The sequence below is a fragment of the Oryctolagus cuniculus genome, chromosome 2, assembly GCF_051225735.1.
Source record: "Oryctolagus cuniculus isolate XC-2025 breed Fujian yellow rabbit chromosome 2, ASM5122573v1, whole genome shotgun sequence".
Classification (NCBI taxonomy): domain Eukaryota; kingdom Metazoa; phylum Chordata; class Mammalia; order Lagomorpha; family Leporidae; genus Oryctolagus; species Oryctolagus cuniculus.
The window spans coordinates 86,111,074-86,129,397 of record NC_142868.1 but is presented as its reverse complement, the minus strand read 5'-3'; the positions used below and the strand labels follow the sequence as shown (position 1 = coordinate 86,129,397).

Below are 18,324 nucleotides of genomic sequence, written 5' to 3'. Positions count from 1 at the left end.
CAGGAAAGAACATCTTCAATTCAGGGGAATGATACAAAGCATGGAACAGCCGCTGAGCTGAGCATTGAAGAACAAGTGAGGAAGGGCAAGAGGGAACTAGCATTTACTGAATACAACCAATGTGCCAGGAATTTAATTTACATAACAGAGAAAACAAAGATGGCAACAATATTCCCTTGGGAAGAAAGAATGGCGCTTTGTTAGTTTCACACCTTAATTAATGGACAATATAAACACAGTGAAAATAGTTCTTCAGTGTATGGCCAGAATAAGCTAGAAGTGAGCTATCAGGAAACAGACTTTCAAATGGGGGGAAAAAAGTCAGGGTATCCTAAGTAGCATACCCTTCCAAGCTGCCTGTTCTTTTTCATTGACTCCAAGCTCTTCTACAACTTTGTAAACTGTAGAATATATGCCAAGATCTTCTTCCTACACAAGAGGACTTGGAGTTCCTTCTTGCTGTGCGAATAATGACTAATTTTGCCATTTTATAAACACATATGTGTGTGTGTTTGTGAGTGTGTGTGTGTGTGTGTGTGTGTAAGAGAGAGATTCTTTAATTGTTCCTTTGAATCACCTGTAATTTCTTACTGGCCCCCCTGTTAAATAATAAGTTACATAAATTATCTGTCAGGTGTTCATTGCTATTAATTGATTTATACAGCCATGGTTTTCAGCTTCTTAAAAAAATCTATTCATTAATAAAAATCAAATAAGGGAAGTTGATCTACATTAGCAAGATTTTTAAAAATTTCTCCAAGTGGACAAAAATAAGTAAGGATGGGGAAGGGTAATGGGGAGAACAGAGTAGTGGACGTGTGCTGAGGTTAACAATGCAGCAGAACCAGGGCCTGGATAAAATGCAAGAATTGCCAGATCCTCAAAGACATGGGGCAGGACCCGGGTTATTCAATATTTGATAAGCGCGTGGCAATTCATATGTATTAATGTTAAATTTCAAATTTTCTTAATTCATGGGTTAATAACAACAGAACAGCTTAGCCACATCCCAGGGTCTGACACCCAGGTACTCAGGTACCATATTCTACACCTACCTTAACACAACCAGACAAGGTAGATTTTATCAACCCCATTTTGTACAAGAGGAAGCTGCCCTTCAGGGAATTGAATGCCTTGTTCAGCTCAAATGGTTGGTAAATGATGACACTGTGTGGTGAGAACCCACACTCGTCTGACTCCAAATACTCTATTTTTTCTATTATGTCATGCTACTCCTAAAATATTTGAACTCATGGAAATCATACAAAGTAAAATATTTTGTTTTGCTTTACTGAGATGCTGAGCAAGCACAGTTCTACTCAAACATTAGTAACATCAGAGAATCAGAGAGAAAACATCAGTAAGTTCAAACTCTGTCATGAAGCTGAGTCTGGAGTGATACGGAAAGAAGGTCCATGGGTACACTGTAGGCATTTTTTTGAGTCTCTCAAGAAAAAGAAGAAATGGGTTGATGACTGCGGTGCTCTGGTTCCGGGCTCTTTAAATGCAAAGGATTGAGTTCTCACACCTTGCAGGATGAATGATAATTTACCAGTAAAGAGAGACATATTAGACCTGTCATAGGCAGATTTTGCAATAATCAGGGCTGCATTTGCAAGAAAATCGGAGTTCCACATTGTCAGTTTCAGCTTTTCTAGGTGAATTAACTTTTTTCTCCAACAATATACACTTCAGGGAGGAAATGGAGGAAGGGCGGCAGGACGGATATGTTCAGATGAAGAAAATATGTTCTAAATTCAGCTGACTTTATTTGTTATAAGTTGGAAGAAAACACTGAGATCAAAACACAGCTGCACATATTTGAAAACCCAAGCTCCTCTCTGGGTTTCCTTTGCAAATCACTGCCACTTCTGTTCTCCTTCTCCCACGCAATGCCATGGCCCTGGAATTGTCACGTTCTTCTCTTCCATCCATAGCCTCACCCTCTCCCTCTGCCAAATCCTTGCCTTCTCCGGAGAGGATCTGCTCAAACAGCAGCTTCCACCCTTAAATAAACCTCTCACCATTAGCTTCACCTTGACCTTCACTGTGTCTCCTTGGTTGCCCCTCCGCAGTTGCCTTGACCCCTTCCATACCCGTCTTCATTTTTCTTGAAAATGCTTACCACCAGCTACAATCGCACTACATCTTGATAAGCCTGTTTGTTGTCTATCCCTGCCCACCCAGCTATAAGCCTATGTGGCAGGAGAGTCAGGCTATGCAGTGATATTCTCTCAGCATCTAGAAAGCTTCTAGGACAAAGTTAATGCCTCCAAATATTTCTCATATCCATAAGTGGATCAAACAGATAATGATACAGCTAGGGAAGGCAGAGGCCACACGCAGAGCTGTCACCAGTGCTTCTGTGTCCCTTTACTGAATCCCTCCAGGGATAAGAGTACCTTGGACCTGCCATTACCACCCCGGTCCTTAGAACATGTGAAGTTCTGTGCTTGTAACGCCCTCTGCAACTGATCGAGGCATGCCAAGCCTATTCCATTTAATGATCCATGAGCTGCTTGTAAATCCAACCAGATCATTTTTACCTGGAGAACACTGGAAAACCAAGCAAAACACAACAGGACCCAAAGGGTATGAGAAATGGATGCATCTTTAAGCAAGAGAAAGCTTTCTTAATGACAAGTTTACGAACTTGTCCCAACACAAGTTAAGCTGCCTCTTACAATACCAGAAGCCTATATGGGAGCCCTGATCCAAATCCCAGCTGTTCTTCTTCCGGTTTAGCTCCCCACTAATATCCTTGGAGAACAGCAGATGGCTCAAGTGCCGGGGCCCCTGCCACCCATGTGGGAAATCCACATGGAGCTCCTGGCTCCTGCCTTTGGCCTGACTCAGCCCTGGCTGTTGTGGCCATTTGGGAAGTGAACCAGCAGATGGAAGATTCTCTCTTTCTCTCTCTCTCTTTCTTTCTTGCTCTATCTCTCCCTCCCTCCCTCTCCCTCTCTTCCTCCCTTTCTATCTCTCCCTCTCTCTCTCTCTCTCTCCCTCCCTCTCTCCCTCTCCTTCTCTCTCTCTCAAATAAGGTTTAAAACACAAAATATGAGTAATGTTGGTGCAAGAACATTTTGAAATCTATGTGATTTTTCATGATATGCATTTTTCATGAACTTCTGAAGATCCCTCATATAGTAAGCACTGTATAAATAACCCCTTTTTCAGGAGATTAAAATTGTATGTGCCCATTTATAAAATTCTACTCCACCCCAACTCTAATACTGTTGTTAAGTGGGAATCTTGGCTTCCTCTTTCCAAGTGTACTCCCTGTGGTAGGACCATCATTCCTGAAGTCAAATGATCCAACTAGAATTTCCTTCCCCACTCCCAACTCCTACTCAATTAACCTTCAAGCCTAGTTTACCTGCTGTATCCTGCACACTTGCTGCATTGAGTATGAATGTCTCCTACTGTCAGCTACTTTTCTAAATGATGATCAATCAAATTTCCTGTAGCAAATGAATAATCAGGACATAAATGCCCCCAAATAAACTCACTTCTTTTCCCCCAGTACCAATCAGTCTACTTACTTATTTACTTTTCCCTGGGAATAGAGAAGGAAAAGAGAAAGTCCCATTATGTATATTACAAAGTGATTAGAGAATGGAAAAGAGGGTAGCTGGTACAGCAAAATCAATCATCAAATGAACACACCCCCATCAAATAAACACACCAAGGCCCTGGGGGCTTAGTCTCTGTAGTTCAGGAATAAGGTTAGGGATAACAGAAAAGCAAATACATGATTTCCTACCCAATCTCCCTCTCCATAAATTCAAGATTTCACATAAAGCTTTTGTTTCCAGCAGTAAACATGATGTTAGTTTCATTTCCTGTTAAACAATCTTGTGACCACATACAAGTTTCTTGCACTTGTATACAACTTGCTGAGTTAGATTTACTCTCATATTCCCTTTCTTATTCTTCTTCTTCCACTTTCTATATGGAAGCCCCCAATTACTTTTCTCTATTTTAGGATTAAAGATTACATACTTTTGACCCATACGAATGCATCAGTGTCTTCACACCAAGAAGGGTCTTGACTTGGGATTTTGTGAACAAGGGGTAGAGGGCACCTAACTTCTTCAGTAATTTTGCACAAATAATAAAGAATTACAGAGACATCTCAAGAACTGAATATGTTGAGAGAGGTTTAAGTCTTCTATTCAGGGAGAAGGGACTGGAAAAGAGAGTAAAGTTGGAGTCAAGTTGTTAGGACAGAAGATTTAGTCCAAAGTACGGAATAGGAGAAAGCTGTATAAAAGGTGGTTCAAAGTATGGAAGTCAGTTTGGAGATTGCTCAGAAACCTGAATATAGCCTTACCATAAAACCCAGCCATCCCACTCCTTGGAATTTACTAAAGGAAATTAAATTGGCAAATAAAAGAGCTGTCTGCACCCCAGGTTTATTGTGGCTCAATTCACAATAGGTAAGACATGGAATCAACCTAAATACCCATCAAAAGAAGACTGGATAAAGAAATTATGGGACATGTACTCTATAGAATACTGTACAGCAGTAAAAAAAAAATGAAATCTGGTCATTTGCAACAAAATGAGGAATCTGGAAAACATCATGCTGAGTGAAATAAGCCAGTCCCAAAGGGACAAATATCATATGTTCTCCCTGATTGGTGACAACTAACTGTGCACCTAAAAAGAAACTTGTTGAAGTGAAATGGACACTATGAAAAACAATGACTTGATCAGCCCTTGTCCTGTCGAGGAACAACTTACTACTTTATTCCTTTTAGTATTTTTTGTTCTACTTAATACCATTGGTTGAACTCTTTAATTAACACACAACTATTCTTGGGCATTTAAATTTAACTGAAAAGTGATCCCTGTTAAATATAAGACTGGGAATAAGAGAGGGAGGAGATGTACAGTTCGGCACATGCTCAATCGGACTTATCCCTACTGGTAGAGTTAGAAACATGCCAGGGGATTCCAATTCAGTCCCATCAAGGTGGCATGCACTAATACCATCTCACTAGTCAAAGTGATCAGTTTCAGTTCATAATTGGTAATATTGATAGGATTAAGTGTCAAAGGGATCACATAAATACGACTAATGTCTGCTAATAATGATAGAATTAAAAAGGGAGAGAATGATCCAACATGAGAAGCAGGATACACAGCAGACTCATAGAATGGCAGATGTCCTCAACAGCACTCTGGCCTCAGAATCAGCCCTTAAGGCATTTGGACCTGGCTAAAAAGCCCATGAGAGTTCTTTAGTCATGGAAAGCCAAGACACTCTGGCAAAAAAAAAAAATGACCTAAATGAAAGATCTCTGGGATTGAGATCCCAGTGGAAAGAACAGTCCATCAAAGAAGGAGGTGCCTTTCTCTGAAGGGAAGAGAGAACTTCCACTTTGACTATGGCTTGCTTAAATAAGATTGGTGTTGGTGAACTCAAGAGCCTTGGCAGCTCATGACAAGAGTCTCAGGTGATTACTGACTTCATAAATAAGAGTGTCAATTGTTAAGTCAACAACAGGAGTCACTGTGCACTTACTCCCCATGTAGGATCTCTGTCCTTAATGTGTTGTACTATGTTAATTAATGGTAAAACTACTACTAAAACAGTACTCTATACTTTGTGTGTCTGTGTGGGTACAAACTGTTGAAATCTTTTTTTAACTTTTATTTAGTAAATATAAATTTCTAAAGTACAGCTTATGGATTACAGTGGCTTTCCCCCCCATAACTTCCCTCCCACCCACAACCCTCCCAACTCCCTCTCCCATTCCATTCACATCAAGATTCATTTTCAATTCTCTTTATATACAGATCAGTTTAGTATATATTAAGTAAAGATTTCAACAGTTTGCACCCACACAGAAACACAAAGTGAAAAACACTGTTTGAGTACTAGTTATAGCATTAAATCACAATGTGCAGCACATTAAGGACAGAGATCCTACATGAGGAGTAAGTGCACAGTGACTCCTGTTGTTGACTTAACAAATTGACACTCTTGTTTATGGCATCAGTAATCACCCTAGGCTCTTGTCATGAGTTGCCAAGGCTATGGAAGCCTTTTGAGTTTGCTACCTTCGATCATATTTAGACAAGGTCATAGTCAAAGTGGAAGTTCTCTCCTCCCTTCAAAGAAAGGTACCTCCTTTTTTGATGGCCCGTTCTTTCCACTGGGATCTCATTCACAGAGATCTTTCATTTAGGTTTTTTTTTTTTTTTTTTTTTTTTTTTTTTTTTTTTTTTTTTTTTTTTGCCAGAGTGTCTTGGCTTTCCATGCCTGAAATACTCTCATGGGCTTTTTAGCCAGGTCCAAATGCCTTAAGGGCTGATTCTGAGGCCAGAGTGCTGTTGAGGACATCTGTCTTTCTATGAGTCTGCTGTGTATCTCACTTCCCATGTTGGATCATTCTCTCCCTTCTTTATTCTATTAGTTAGTATTAGCAGACACTAGTCTCGTTTATGTGATCCCTTTTACCCTTAGATCTATCAATATGACCAATTGTGAACTGAAATTGATCACTTGGACTAGTGAGATGTCATTGGTACATGCCACCTTGATGGGATTGAATTGGAATCCCCTGGCACATTTCTAACTCTACCATCTGGGGCAAGTCATCTTCTTAGTAAATATTAAGTAGATATTCTGCATATAAAGATAACTGAAAATGAATCTTGATGAAGAATGGGATGGGAGAGGGAGTGGGATATGGGATGGTTGTGGGTAGGAGGGAGGTTATGGGGAGGGGGAACCACTATAATCCAAAAGTTGTAGTTTGGAAATTTATTAAATCAAAGTTAAAAAAAATAAAAGGCGGTTCAAAAATCACTGCTTCCAGAAGAAGTTCCTTGCATATTTGTTTCAGATCCATTTGCCTAGTGCAGAACCTTCTGTCAAACATGCTTTAGCTACTTTTCTCTCAATATGACAGGAGTTCAAAAAACCCTAACAGTGCATGGAGAAAAACCAATACTTCATATTTACACAAACTAGGTCACTTCACAATCATCAACTCAGAGACTCACTCAATGAAGGCCTACAAAATCCAGGCAAACACAGTAACTAGAGTGGAGCAGAATCTGGAGGAGGTACAAGACCCAGTACATTCTGCTGCAATTGTCCCACTTTTGCATTTCAGTACAGAGAGGTTTGTAGTGATCTCACAGTAGATTAAAAAAAAAAACCCTCTTGTCTATTTTACTCACCACCACATTATTCATCACTAATACAGCAATGCAGGGCACTGTCTACAGACACCACAGAGTCCCTTATTTATGAGTTTCTTCTGAAGTCAACAATTTTGTGACTAGACAGCACAGGATGGGTTAAAGAGTATTGGTTTTAAGACTTATCCTCACCAGCTCATACTTTTCATGAATGCATACACATACAACCCGTTGTGCATGGGAGGTCTAGCTTAATCCAGTGAAGCATGGATATGGTTTGTAAAGAAGTCCCATGCCCTCAATTAGAGACATTCGCCTAACCTTGGCTTCTCTTTGGTCCAAATTAGGGTTGGGTTAGTGTCAGGGACAGGGGTTAGGGTTAGGGGTTAGGGTTAGAGCTAGGGTTAACTTCTCTGTGCCATCTTTTCCTGTTTAGTCTAATTTCTAGTCTTCCATTAGGAGGAGATCAAGTCATGGGGTGACCCCACTAAAACCTAGTCTACTGTGAAACATTTTAAAGAGGACTCTATGGCAGAAAATACAACACTGTTGGCAAAAAATTAGATAGTTCCATAAGCCATGCATTTCAAACAGCTGTTCTTCATGGCAATAAAAACAAGAGATGGTATTCCTGCCAGGTAGATCTAGAGCTTCTGACTTTTGAGTCTGCTCATACACCTGATAACATGGTACAGAAATGAGGGCCTTAGACTATAAGATGAAAAAATGCAAGACCAAAATATCTGCACTAAGAAAAATTGTTAAAATGCACAGATATGTCTTTCATATACTGATAGTGCAGTAGGTATCTTGGAGAAAGTGGGACTGTATTAGCCTTTTGCTACTACAAGGAAACAACTGAGGCTATTTTAAAAAGAAAAGGAACTTATTATGGCTCACACTTCAGAAAGTTCACAGTCCAGGGCCAAGCGGGACCCATTGTTGCAGACTCTGGATGGCATTCTTCTGACCAAGGCAGCAAAGGACATTGCATGGCCAGATACATGGAGTATGCATGTCTTTCTGTCTCTTTCTGCAGTCTTTCTTCTTTTGATTATAAAGCCACCAGGCATCAATCATGAGGCCACCTAATCCAGTGCAATAACCCTCCAAAGGCCCTGCCTCTAAATATGGTAATTGGATTAAATTTCTACCTTCTTAGCATCATTAACACGAGACTTTGCAGAGTCCAGGAAGACAAATATTGGAACCATACCAGGGACCCATGGCACACTCATCCCAGGGAGCAGATAAACAAAATCATGTTGGTCTAGAATGGAGAGTGGAAGTTAACTCAGAGCAGCACACCTCCAGTTGCTCCCCTAACCATGCTTTGGGCCAGCACCCTGCCCTGACTCCAGCTTCCTACTAATACAAACTCTGGAAGCCAGTGGTGATGTCTTAATAATTGTGTTCCTGCCACACACATGGGAGACCTACATTGAATTCCCAGCTTCCAGGTCCAGTCCAATCCAGATGTAGACATTGCAGGAATTTGGGGAGTGAACCAGTGAAAGGGCAGTCTCTATCTATCTATTTATGTATTGATCTCTCTTTCTCTCTCTCTCTCTCTCTCTCTCTCGCCCCTCAAATAAATAAATAAAATATTTAATAGAGATCTATTTTTTTTAAAAGCCCCACTTGGATTTTGATGGAGCATGGTTGAAGTTCTTTCTCCCTTCCCCATCAAAAGAGAAGAAGGGAGTGACATACATGACAGAACTACCTACTACCCCCAACAACTTTATCCCCACTTTCTCTACTCTTCTGATTGATGCCTCCTTCTGGAAACTTCCTGACTGCAAAAGAACAGCCACTATCCATTGTGGCTCCATCTGGGCCCTCAAGAGTAGGGTAGAACTGTGGCTCTCTTCTTCCTCCAGAAAGATGACTAGGATCTGGGGGACTGCTGGGCCTTCAGTGGACATGAGGCCCCTACATAGGCTGAGGCTCTGATGGAAGAGGCATTTCTTGGGCTGGGACCTTGGCAAGATGGCCTAGACCTGCCAGATGGTAACACCTACATCATTTAGGTCAGTATTTCTGCATGATCTTCCCCTTGGGCCACCTCTCAGTACTACTACAGGGCACACCACCAGGTCTGGTAACGCTTATAGATGTCTGGCTCTTTGAGAACTTTTTAAAGATGAATGCTACTGTCACATCATCCAACAAACTCTTGAAGTTCTCCATGTGCTGCCTACTCTGGTACACAAAGATATCTCTCGGGGTAAGATGACAATCCTAGTTCTGGTGGTCATAAATGGGAAACCAAATTCCAAGGGCATGTTGAATCACTTATAGATGCAAGCTCCATGCAATAGTGGTGTCACTGCCTCTCATGCTTCCACTGCCATCTTGGTGAAGACACTGCAAATGCTTGGTAGACGCAGAAGCTGTGGTTGTTGGCTGAACATCAGCCCCAAAGAAGTATCACTTTTCAAGTCAACACTTTATATGCATTCTCTCACTGAATCCTAACAACCTTGTGATATAATCATGTGACTATAAGAATTGAGAATTTCTGCAATTCAAATAATTGACCAACTTGACCCACTTAGTAAATGGTAAAACTAGCTTCAAAACAAGTCTGCCTGACACAAAAGCCTTAATTCAAAGCTCTCATACAATTGCCTCTTTGATAACTCATCATTTAATTCCTCTCATGACAGAATAGACCACATGCTCAGGGTTCCATAATAATAATCATGTGAACACAATATTTCAAGCACTTTAGGTATCATTGGGTACTTATATGTTATATAATTTAGATAAGATGAGCCACTTCTAAGACAAATAATCTCATTAGAATCACTGATTCAAGAATTAGAAGTGGCATAAGCTAGTAAGACTGTGTATTCTTTCTTACCATGCAGACACAGTATTAAAACCTAATGAAGTGTCAGTTGCCTCATAAATGAAACAAAGATTTGACTTATTCATGGTCAACTCTTCACTTGACAATATTTACTACCTGAGAGCTAAGGACTTATCAGCATCCTAATGGTATCATCCTGTGAATAGCTTGCAAATATTTAAAGTTCCACTTCTAAGCACCTAAATCTGGAGTGGACATTTGCTCTAGCTGTTAATATACCCCCTCAGGATCCTTGCATCCTATATCAGAGTGCCTGGGTTTGGGTCCTGGCTCCATTCCTGATTCCACCTTCCTGCTGATGGATACCTTGGGAAGCAGCAGATGATGGCTCAAGTGGTCAGGTAGCCCTTTCACTCACATGAGAGACCTTGATTGAATTCTCAGCTCCTGGAGTCAACCTGGCCCAGCCCCAGATGTTGCAGGCATTTGGGGAATCATATAACAAATAGAAGCTTTCTCTCTCTCTCTCTCTCTCTCTCTCTCTCTCTCTCTCATACACACACACACACACACACACACACTTGCTCAAATAAATGATAAATAATTTTTAAAAATAATAAAAATAATAACTTAAAACAGGAATAGCAACCTGAGTTTAGGAAAATACGCTGAATCATACCTAGGATACCTGCAAGTCATTCATACCCATGGCCACAGACTGTGTTGCAGAATGGCTGCAGCTCTGAATGCCTCGAGAAGATGTCCAACATCAAATGTCTTTGTTGTCGTCTTTTTTTTTTCTTATTGAAGATTTATTTATTTATTTGAATGGTATAGTTAGAGAGAGAGAGCAATAATGAACGAGAGAGAGAGAGATCTTCCATCTACTGGTTCACTCACCAAATGGACACAATTGCCAGGGCTAGGCTAGATCAAAGCCAGGACCCTATCACTCCATCTGGGTCTCTCACATGGGTGGCAGGGGACCAAGTTCAGTCTCTTTCACTGGAGCTGGGTTGGAAACACAACAGCTGAGACTCCATCTTGCACTCCAACATGGAATGTTGGCATTGCAGGCAGCAGCTTAACTTGGTGCACCACAACGCCAGCCCTCTACTGTTTTCTAATCCCTAGTTGCCCATAGACCCAGAAAAGTCAAAGAGATTTTATTTAGAAGATACTACTTGGACAATGTGAATTCTTTTTAATATTCTCTTTGCTGGCCAAAATTTTAGAGGCTAAATTCTGGGAATGTTGTAATTTTATGGGCATCTATAAACTAATGGAAAATTTTCCTATTCTTAATTTAGTTAGAAACTAAATCTACAGGTCAAGCTACAAGCAAGTTTCAATAAACAGAACTCTTCCTTTTGCAATAAAATAATATATATCCACTTAAACTCTATCAGAAAAGATTTTAAATAATTATGATAATTACATTCATAGCATCACAGCATAATAGTTAAAATAACACTCCTGATGTTTCTAAAATAGTGTGATAATATGACACACATGTGACAAAAAAGTTAATTAATTTTCAAAATGACAGCTGCAAAAAACTTTTCCTTTTAAAATTGGATTGAAAAGTCATATTTCCCATTTCTTAAGAAGCTGTTGAAGGAAGACAAGGGATGAGAATTTAGCCTAGTGGTTAAGGTGGCCAGATCTCACATCAGAGTACCTGAGTTCAATGTTCAGCTTTAACTCCTGGCTCAAGGTTTCTAGTGATACACACCTTAAAGGGCAACAGTAGTAGTTCAAGGAATTGTATCCCCACCACCCATGTGGGAGACCTGCATTGAGTTCCTGGCTTTGATCTGGCCTGGCCTTGGCCATTGTGGGTATTTGGGAAGCAACCAACAGACAGGAGTGTGCTCTCTCTATTTCTCTTTCTCTCAAGCAAATAAACAAATAAATAATCTTTTAAAAAGAAAGAAAATCACCAAGATTTCAAAAAGGCAGAGCATGAAACAATACATTTGCCAAAGTTGTCTTGTTAATGAAGGAAAAAGCAAGAAAAAAAAATTAGGAAATGAATATTGAACTACAGAAGTGCTTATATCAATCAAGGCTTGTGTCAAGATTGAACATAGACTGACCAAAAGATAGCAGTCCCTGGAGCCCATAGGACCCTCACATTCCCAAGTCATGATGCTGTATTTTACTAAGGACACACAGCAGTTAATAATTGCTAATTTTATGAGACATAATAAGTATTTTCAAAATATTTATAGAATTTAACTGCTGTTTTTTTCTCCTTTTTGGACTTGTAATGGCCACAGACTGTGCCTTTTCCTTCATTAAATGTTGGTGGAGATTAAATGAAGGTTTCTGTTTTTTCCTCCAGCTTCCTGTAGAATAGATGGAAGTAATCTTCCAAATCACCCAACAGGAATAAATGCTCTTGTCTATTTTACAAGCCTAATCTCTGTCTTGGGCTCTAGAACAAGACTTCCAACTGTTTCCCATATATTTCTGAAACTCAGTTTTAGTAAAGATGAACTCTATGTTTCCCCTTCCTGTAAGTGGCTTCTCTGCCAAGACTCTGTCTCATTTAAGAATACCATTATAACCTAACCAAATGCACAAATTTTGAAGTCATCTTCAACAGCTTTCTTTGCCTCATCCACTGCACCCAGATACTCAGCACAAGTAGGACACAGGTTGAAGATTCCTTGTCCAAAATGGTTAGGATCAGCAGTGTTTTCAAATTTCAGCATTTGGGAGATTAATATGTGTATGGACTTCACCAGTTAAGCATCCCTAATCTGAAACATTTCAAGCATTGCTGGTATTCAAAAAACTTAAGTTTAAGGATCATTAAGGATTTCAGATATGCAGATTAAAGATGTTCAATCAGAAGTTCTGTTTTTTAATAATTATGCTGTTAACTGTGTCCTTAGTTTTTTGTTTATTTCTGTTTTAATGTAGACTAATCCAATAGCCTCCTGACTGGACTCAAAACTCATTATTTCCTCTCTTTTCCATCAACTTCCCAACCCTTATTAACTAAACTCATATTAGCTTTTTTTTTTCCCCTCCTCAAATCCTACATTACTCCCTCATTGCTTCCGGAATAAAACCCCAAACTTTCCTCATGGATTTCCTTCCTTCCTTCCTTCCTTCCTTTCTTTTTCTGCCTTTCTTTCTGCCTTCCTGCCTTCCTGCCTTTTGACAGGCAGAGTTAGACAGTGAGAGAGAGAGACAGAGAGAAAGGTCTTCCTTTTCCATTGGTCCACCCCCCAAATGGCCGCCACAGCCGGTGCTGCGCTGATCCAAAGCCAGGAGCCAGGTGCTTCCTCATGGTCTCCCATGGGGTGCAGGGCCCAAGCACTTGGGCCATCCTCCACTGCCCTCCCGGGCCACAGCAGAGAGCTGGCCTGGAAGAGGGGCAACCGGGACAGAATCCGGCGCCCCAACAGGGACTAGAACCCGGGATGCCGGCGCCGCAGGCTGAGAATTAGCCTAGTGAGTCGCGGCGCTGGCCCTTCTCATGGATTTTCAAAATACTAGTTGCAAATTATATTCAGTCTTATTCTTCTCTCCATACCTCTATGTGCCCTATGTTCTTCCAATCAATTTTAAAGTGCACCTTTGGCTTACATGTCTTCATATTTTTTCTCTCACTGCTCCTTCAATCCTTAAGTCTTTATTAACATCCTTCTCATCCTTCAAGATCCAATTGAGTTGCCACCTTGCCTTTGAACCGTCTAACCCCAAGTCACACAAAAGAAGAAATGCCTCTTCATCGGAATGTCTACAGTTCATTTGTACATGTACTTAGCAACCTATTTCATTTTCCTTCCATGCTGTCTCCAAAGGCTACATAAAGAATTTCAAGCGAGCTTGCTAATAGAATTAGAAAGACATGGGTTGCAACTGCAGCTCTACCCCTCACTAGTTGCGTGACCTTGGGCAGCATACCCAATTTAAACTGTCTCATCCTCTTTTCATCATCCGTAAAATGTGGACAATAATACCTATTCCACATAATTATCATGAGAATTAGAGAAATCTTTATGCATAGAAATATCTGCAATTATCTAAATAATCAGTGTCTGAAAGGAATATTTTCTCCAGGTGGTTTTCATTAGATAAACTCCTCTGATATTTTTCCTTCTGGAGAAATAAAAAGCAGCAACTTAGAAAATCTGTGACAACTCAACAACAACAACAACAACAAAATTGTCTGAGTTGGCAGATGAATTAGATAAGCTCCATAGATTGTTTCATCCTTTAGATACCCTGAAATAAAAGAAAGGCATGCAGTGTATCTCCTAGTAGAGAACGGTATAATTAGTGCACTATGGGTGGCCCCCAATTTACTGAGGTTCAGCATGGCCTTTCAACTCTACAATGGTGGGTAATAAGCTCTCAGAACAAACTGTACTTCAAATTTTGAAATTCGATCAGGACCAGTGATGTGGCATAGTAGGCTAAGCCTCTGCCTGCAGTGCCGGCATCCCATATGCATGATGGTTCAAGTACCGGCTGCTCCACTTCCAATCCAGCTCCCTGCAAATGGCCTGAGAAAGCAGGGGAAGATGGCCAAAGTGCTTGGGCCCCTGCACCTCTGTGGGAGATCTGGAAGAAGCCCCTGGCTTCTGGCTTCAGATCGGCTCAGTGGCAGCCACTGTGGCCATTTGGGTAATGAATCAGCAGATGGAAGACCTTTCTCTTTGTCTTTTCCTCTCTCTCTGTCTGTAACTCTGCCTCTCAAATAAATAAATAAATAAATCTTTTTTTTTTAAAAAGAAGAGGGGCTGGCGCCGTGGCTCACTTGGTTAATCCTCCACCTTGCAGCGCCGGCATCCCATATGGGCGCTGGGTTCTGATCCCGGTTGCTCCTCTTCCAGTTCAGCTCTCTGCTGTGGCCCAGGAAGGCAATGGAGGATGGTCCAGGTACTTGGGCCCTGCACCTGCATGGGAGACCAGGACAAAGCACCTGGCTCCTGGCTTCGGATTGGCATAACTCTGGCCGTAGTGGCCAATTGGGGGGTGAATCACCGAAAGGAAGACCTTTCTCTCTGTCTCTCTCTCTCTCACTGATAACTCTATCTGTCAAGTAAATAAAAAAAAAAAAAAAAGAAGAGGAAGAAATTTGAACTTGCCCAGGGCTGGTGAAATGCAACTCAGTCCCTTCTCATGTGTCTGGGCAGCAGCAGCAAGCACAGGTCCCAGTTGACCATGAACTCACAAGAGGAGGTTGCCAGCACTTGGCAGAGCATGGTGTCGTTGAACTAGGGTGCCCGGTAGATTAGGTGGATTAAATGCATTTTCAACTTGTGACATTTTTAATTTGCAATGGATTTATCAGGACAGAACCCCATTTTAAGTCGAGGAGCCTCCATATATTGTTTGCATGTTTCTTTACTCTGCCCCTCTAGATGGTAAGTTCCTTGAGAAGATGACTCCTGCCTTACCCATTCCTGGATAACCTCGGTGCCTAAGCGGAGTGCAGTGCAGAGTTAATAATGTTGAACTGAGCTGAACTAAATCTGACTGAATTGAATCCCATCAGGCAAACTAAACATGTGCATCAAAGAGAAAAACCATATGATATTCAAGATTCACTTCCTTCCCCCACTGTCCCGTCTCCTTGACCCCCTGCTCTGTTTACATTAGCACAAGAGGCATCTCCCAGCTCCGTTTCCCTCTTCTTCCATTAGCTTCCATCTGTTGCTTCTGCTGTATTTCACCCTCCCTGGAAAATGTCGCCTTCCCTAATTATTTTACTTTAGTATCCAACCCCGCATTCGTGGATATGCTGTTTGTATGATCTGTTGAGTGTTTCATTAGCAATGATGCGTACCCTAGGAAGGGGAGTGTTTATTATTCATATTTGTCATTATGCTGGAAATACACTCGCTTTTATCATTGTGGCTCTTCTGTGTCTGTTCAATTTGTCTTCCTTTTGCTCATCTCACTTCAAAAACAGCCTGACTCCAGTTATAATTGTTCAGATTTGTAGCAGATTAGTTGGGCCTTCTGACATCTGTATAACCTCAAAAGAAGAGGAAAATATGCACTGGGACCTCACAGCCAATGGACTTGCAATTGCTTTCCTGTCCTCTTAACAACAGATAACACCAGGCACTTCCCAAAATGAGGACACAGCATGTTTGTTGACCTATTATCCATCTCCTGAAAGCAATCATTGAACTCATCCATCTGCTCTGTCAGTGCATATTCTTCTCCTTCCCTCAGTGAAGTTAGGAAGATTGAAACCAAGGGTAATTGTAATGCTGTTATCAATAACAACTCTTTCATATTATATTACAATCAAAGTATTATATCTACCAGCTTCAAAGCTGCAGGCTAATTGTAGAGGTTTTTTTTTTTTTTTTAATCATCTCTCTTAAATAACTGAGAACTACCTGAGAAGTCTAAGAAGCATACAAATTCTGATCTCCAACCCCCAGAAATTCAGTGGGTCTGGAATGGGGTCAAAGAATCTGCATTTTTGTCACATTTTCCAGGTGGGTCTTAAGCAGGTAGTCTGCATGCAACAGACTGAGTAACAATTGTTAAAAGTGACAACTATCCATAAAATTTAGGGGAGGGCCAGTGCTGTGGCATAGTGGGTAAAGTCGCCGCCTGCAGTGCTGGCATCCCGTGTGGGCACTGGTTTGAGTCCCAGCTGCTCCACTTCTGATTCAGCTCTCTACTATGGCCTCAGAAAGCAGTAGAAGATGGCCCAAGTCCTTGGGCCCCTGCACCCATGTGGGAGACACAGAGGAAGCTCCTGGATCCTGCCTTTGGATCAGCATAGCTCCACCATTAAGGTTGATTGGAGAGTGAACCAGTGAATGGAAGACCTCTCTCTCTGCCTCTCCTTCTCTCTGTGTGTAACTCTTTGAAATAAATAAATAAATCTTTAAAAAAAATTTAGGGGAACCAAACAAATGCATTTAAATGATCATTAGGGAATAATAAGACAATGGGTAAAAATATTTGATTTTTAGGCAGTTGTTAAATCATGAAATCTAGAGTCAGTTTAAAATTTAAGATTGTCTTAATGAGTGCCTGAGACAATACTTAACTTTTAGATTTTTAGGTTTCTTAATTGTCCTCATCACATGAAAACTTCTCCCAGACTGGGCAATGCTGAAAGGGATCAGGAAGGAAGCTGCAGAGCCTGTGTATGAACTGGGCTCCAAAGTCATCCATCATCACCACTGTTGATTCTATAGTTAGAAGAACCACCTGAAGCTCAGTTCACAATAGCTAAGATATGGAATCAACCAAATACCCATCAACTGAACGCTGGATAAAGAAATTATGGGATATGTACACCATGGAATACTACACAGTGGTGATGAAACTAGAAAACATCATACCTAGCGAAATAAGCCAGTCTCAAAAGGACAAATACCAAACGCTCTGCCTGATTTAAGGTAACTAACAAAGCACCTAAAAGGTAATCTATAGAAGTGAAATTGACACATTGAGATGGAATGACTTGGACCAGCACTTGCCTAGACTGTTGAGGGACCGCTTTTTTTTTTCATGCTATTGGTTGAACTCTTAGTGTAGAGTTAATCTTCTGTGTATAAAGTTAATTGAAAATAGATCTTAGTAAAAAGTAAGAATGTGAATAGGAGAGGGAAGAGGAAGGGTGGGAGGGTGGGTGGGAGGGCAGGTACAGTGGAAAGAATCACTGTGTTCCTAAAGTTGCATTTATGAAATACATGAAGTCTGTATTCCTTAAGTAAAAGGTTTCTGGGGTTCTGGGGGTAGGGAAAAAAAGAAAACAACCAACAAGTCCACAAGAAGGAAAATTATGCTCTATTCTTGGAAAAGAATACATATCAGAGAAGTTGTAGGTATATTTTAAATTAACACAGCTCCTAGGATTTTCTTCATATCTAAAATCTTCAATGATTTTATCACTACTCTTTCCCTCTAAAACTGAAAGAATTTCAAGTCTTTAAAAAAAAAAACTCTTGACTTTTCTTGTGGTAACTGCACTACTGCTGACCTTTTTGATATTTAGGAATTATGTTCTTGTTACTTTAATAAAATAGAATAAACTTTAATGCTATTTTACTCAAAGAAAGCTCATATTCCTAAAGTAAATGCCACTAGATTTCCTTCAAAGCTGAGGGTACAGTAGAAATTTGACAAGTTCACAATCATCTAGAACAATATGGTCAAACCAGAAAATGACAGTCCCAAATTTATTTTATCTTATTTTTTTTTTGTCTGCACATTAATGTTTATTGCAGCTCAATTCACAAGAGCTAAGACCTGGAACCAACCTAATTGCCCATCAACAGTAGACTGGATAAAGAAACTATGGGACATGTACTCTATTGAATACTATACAGCAGTCAAAAACAATG

General features: G+C 40.5%; 1 protein-coding gene across 2 annotated transcripts in view; it reads right to left on the bottom strand.

The window, feature by feature from the left end:
- LOC127487680 (dnaJ homolog subfamily C member 15-like) overlaps positions 1–18,324 on the bottom strand; it is a 104,946-nt gene that overhangs the window by 86,256 nt on the left and 366 nt on the right. The gene's annotated exons all lie outside the window — the stretch shown is intronic.